This window comes from Nicotiana tabacum, chromosome 5, assembly GCF_000715075.1.
Source record: "Nicotiana tabacum cultivar K326 chromosome 5, ASM71507v2, whole genome shotgun sequence".
Classification (NCBI taxonomy): domain Eukaryota; kingdom Viridiplantae; phylum Streptophyta; class Magnoliopsida; order Solanales; family Solanaceae; genus Nicotiana; species Nicotiana tabacum.
Genome location: NC_134084.1, coordinates 110042801 through 110047647, shown reverse-complemented (window position 1 = coordinate 110047647; position 4847 = coordinate 110042801). Strand labels below are relative to the sequence as shown.

Sequence of the window (4847 nt, the reverse complement as noted above, 5' to 3'; positions counted from 1 at the left end):
ATATGTATAATATATTTTTAAATAACTAGTACATATTTTGATTGAGAATCTAAAATTCAAATTTTAGGCAGCTACAATTGTCGATTTAGGGGAGCACAATTTGACTTAAATTAGTGCACTGACTGTGTTTAATTCTGACTCAAGCATTTACTCATTTTTATTTGATAGTAGTACTAGTACCTGCTACTTTCAAATCCTCGATCGGGCCGCGTCTGCGTGTAATTTGTCATTAAATGATATGCTAATGCAAAAAATTTATACACCGTCAATGTGTAAAAATAAAAATAGGTGGAATTAAAGTCTAACCAAAATATTGAGCTTTCCATTAAAAACATCTCCAATAGCGTGCATAAAATTCTCACGTTCAGTGCGCAACAATAGGTCACACACAGAACCTTCTACTTTAAATCCCTTGTTTCTCCAAATCTCAAGGCATTCCTGCAATTCCTTTTCATTACGTGAACATGTATATACTTTTGCTCCAAGACCTGCCAATTCTTCCACTATTGCATACCTAAAATGCCAATAATACAAAAGTAGAAGACAGAATAGAGTAAAAATATATACATATAATAAGATCACATTCATTCTGAACTCCCTTATTCTATATTTTGCATTTGCCTCGGTATACATATATTGTTCATAGCTTATAGATTTGTCACATCTTAACTTGCTGGAGAGGTGAGTTCTGCCTATATATTTTCATGGAAATTATAACGTCTATAAGGTTTGTATTTAATATGACAGAAATCATTTTTCAAGAAGATCGATCGTGCATTTGATGAGTTAGAGTAGAGTATCACTACACTTACTGATTTATGACAATAAGTGCAATACCGGTATAAGTTTATATTGGGATAAGTTATGCTGTGATTAGTTATGTTGGGATTGTTGTTTATTCATTGTTTGGTATGTTGTATTAAGAATGACAATTGCATAATTTCTAAAAAGAAGGTATAAGTTATACCGGTGCTAATTACCCCACCTTCTATAAGGTATAAGTTATCCCAGTATTAAAATTAACACCGGAATAACTTATACCTGGTTTGCTAACCAAACATAATATTAAGATGGTATTAAAATTTTATATCACCCTTAATGCCTTCTTATACCTCATACCAAACGACCCCTTACTGATTTATGATAATGAGTGCAAAACTAATAGTACCACTTGTATTTCTTAGGATTTCAGCTATAGAGATAAATTTATATATAACGTGAACTAGAGCAGGTTTTGCAGGTTCAATTGGCCTCATTGTTGTTAGGTGTTTGTCCAGATTTTCTTACCATAATTGGTTTTCCTATCTGATGAAGGAATGAACAACATATTTACCATAATTGGGTTTTTCTTTTCCTAAAAGGAAAATATAATTCTTCCATATTTGTCTAGTCTCTTTTCTTGTAGGAAAATGTTTGGAGTTCTATAAATTGAAGATCCGTCCTTCTCATTCAGTAGCGTCTACAATGTAGCCATATGAAGAGTCGTGTTTGGGGGGAGAACTTCACGGGACAAGTGTTAGTGTGTCACTTGTGTTTAACTCTTCGTGAGGTTGTTCTCTCGATATTTTGTACTCTCTTTTATGTAGTGGATTGCTCATCTCCGTCGCGGACGTAGGTCAATTGACCGAACAACGTTAAATGTTTGTGTCTCTTTTGGTAGATTTCTCTTTGTTGTATGATTTATCGTCGTTCAAGATTTGCTTTGCTAGCTTCCGTATGACACCTGATTTTTTCGGTCCTAACAATCGTTTCTTTTGACTCCAACAGTTAATACATAAAAAGAAAAATTTAAAATATATGATTGTAATTAATAACATTATACTCATTCTGATCGATCACATTACTTACTCGGAATTCTACATGTATAAACTTGTCATAGGTATTAGTCAGAGCAGAGTTAGGAAAAGTTACACTGTATATAAATCTTTTTCATTGATTTTCAATATATATATATATATATATATATATATATATATATATATTAAAATACTGTAGATGTTAATTAATTTATTGGATTCTCATATATTTACTTTATTATGTTTTTGAATTCCCTTAGTAAAAATCCTGATTCGGCCGCCACTAACTACCTCTATAATTAAATGGAGGAGTCAAGGAGAAAATTTCAAACTCACCCTATGCCTTTAGAGCCACCAGTAACGAGGGCTGTTTTGCCTTTGAGACTCCATCTTCCTTCTTCTTCTTCTCCATTATTGTTATCATTCTAGTTAGCATTTGAATCTTCCATTTTTAGTTTCTTAATTGGTATTTTTCTTGAAATGCTCAAAGTGAGAATTTAAGTCTCCAGATTGCTATAAATAATATAGTAGTAGGTGTAGTAGTAATTATAATGTACTACAACTCCAGAAAGCCTTACTATACCTATCCGTCGTGAAACCATTATGGAGTCTATGTTAGTTTAATATAATGAAGACAGACGAAAGTAAAAGGCCATATACTACCAATATAAGAAAATGACTGACTACCATACCTAACTCCTTTGAAAAATATTTGTCCTCATCACCACGTTTTTAATAGTACTGGTAATTATAATGCTCTAGCTCCTTTGAAAACTGGTTGTCCTCCACATTTTGAGCAGTAGTAATTATAATGTAGTAGCTCCTTTAAAAATATTTGCCCTCACCACATTTTGAGTAGTAGTAATTACAATGTACTAGCTCCTTTGAAAAATGTTTGTCCTCGTCACCACGTTTTGAGTAGTAGCAATTATAATGTACTAGCTCCTTTAATAAATTTTTGTCCTCGTCACCACGTTTTGAATAGTAGCAATTATAATGTACTAGCTCCTTCAATTATAATGTCACCACGTTTTTCTCAAGACAGTATTATTTAACATGGCCTCCACTTGTCCAACCACCATATATATTTTTTCTTTTGTAATACTTTGTAAATCCGGATTAGGTGTGGACATGTTAAATAAGTATTAACGTGATATTTTAAATATGTGAAATTCTACCGGGATGAGTATAAGTGAAAATAGTTGTTTTAGAATCAAGACGGACAGTGAGATGCATAAGATTCGATAAAATCAACTAAGTTTACGAAAGGTCTGTTTCCAGCAGGATTTCGTGAATATTTGTAAGGAATTTGGCAAAACGCAAAACACAAAAATTGTAGACCTTTGAAATACCTTTTCAATGATTTATTGTGAAGCCCGAACGGATCTCTGTGAAAAATATTATGTGCGTTTTACTGTACAATATGCAGTATACGCGCCCAGGTGAGCGGCCGGATGGTCCCGTGCGTGGCCGCACACTTGTGGCAGTGCCACCGCCCTGCTGTGCGGTTGGGCATTCAGCTGCATGAGGGCGCACCCGGAAAGCCATTTTATAAGCCCTACTTGGTCCTCCACATCCCAAAATACAAAAACTTGCTCTAGAAAGGGAAGCTCTCAAGAACCTAATCTCCCCCAAGGTCCCTCCATCATCTATGGTAAGTTCTAATGAAAGATTCTAAGTAAATTTCAATTTCCCAACACCTTATTAACATGGGTAAACCCTTCAAATCATTAGATATTCAATCGAGACATCATTATTGAGAAAATAAACCCTACAACTCGAATTCAAGAGGATTGAACGTCAAAATATAGTATCTTCACCCTCTAATTGATTATAGCATTGGATTAATGATTATAGACTCTAAGTTCATGAGATATGAGTTGATGGGTTTGATAGAAAAATATGAACGGTTGTAGGTTTGGGTTGTTGATTATTGATTAAGGGTGTTGTATATCTTATGGGTGAGGAAGAATGATACTGATTGTAGCAATTCAAGATTTTAGAATTTATCTAGGAGCAAGAGAATGAGTTGTTGGGTGTAGAAACACCATTAAAGAGGACTATGAGGCTTTACGCCCATAAGGTATTTGATAAAATGCCTAAGTGAGCAGAACATGAGTATTGGAATCCCTTTGACTTGTATTGTTATAGATTAAAATTAAAAGGGTTGGCTAACATTGTATTACGCTCAAGAGCAGGAAGTTGAGGCATGTGAGGCTAACTCTCTATGTTTGGGAATGTTAATGATTCTCCTAAACTACATTTTTTACGACGTTACTCAATTGCCTCAAAAATATAATTAAGCATAGTTCTTTGAATAGTTGCAGAACTTCTATTCTCTAGATTCATAACTCGTTCATGACTTTCATTTTGAAGTTGTGAGCTTAGTGCATAATCAATACAGATTTGGGTTTGATGCCCATGAGTCTCCATCTAGATTACTCACCATGTCATAGACAATTGAAATTTCAGTTCAAGAATACATATCTTAGTCTAGTCCTAATCAGTATTCCAGTATCATGTAACTCAATATGATTCAGTATTTTAGTATCACATATTGCAGTATGTGTGACGACCCGGCAGATCGTCTTAAGAATTAACGCCCCGATCCCCTATTAACTTTTTTCCCTGTGTTTATTTATGCTATTTTTATTTGCCGGGATGTTCGGTTTTGAGTTTCAAAGAGTTTTGGGGCACTTAGTCCCTAAATAAGAGCTTAAGTATTGGAAATTTGACTGTAGTCGGAACAGTGTGAAGGTTCTGTTAGCTCTGTTGGGTGATTTCGGGCTTTGGGTCATGTTCGGGTTGTGTTTTGGAGGTCCGTAGCTAATTTAGGTTTGAAATGCCGAAAGTCGAATTTTGAAGTTTCCGGTTCGATAGTGATATTTTGATCCGAGGATCGGAATGGAATTACGGAAGTTGAAGTAGCTCCGTAGTGTTGAATGTGACATGTGTGCAAAATTTCAGGTCATTCAGACGAGGTTTGATAGACCTTTTGATTGAAAGCGTATTTCTAGAGTTTTTGAAGTTCTTAGGCTTGAATCCGATGCT

The 4847-nt window shown here is 34.6% G+C and overlaps 1 long non-coding RNA gene across 1 annotated transcript; it reads right to left on the bottom strand.

Annotated features, from left to right (window-relative positions):
- Nucleotides 1–302: 302 nt before the first annotated feature.
- Nucleotides 303–2277, bottom strand: LOC107819851 (uncharacterized). The gene is made up of 2 exons (XR_012709705.1): nt 2133–2277; nt 303–514 (listed from the first exon to the last, which is right to left on the bottom strand). It is a non-coding gene; the product is annotated as an uncharacterized LOC107819851 (long non-coding RNA).
- Between the last annotated feature and the right edge of the window lie 2570 nt (nt 2278–4847).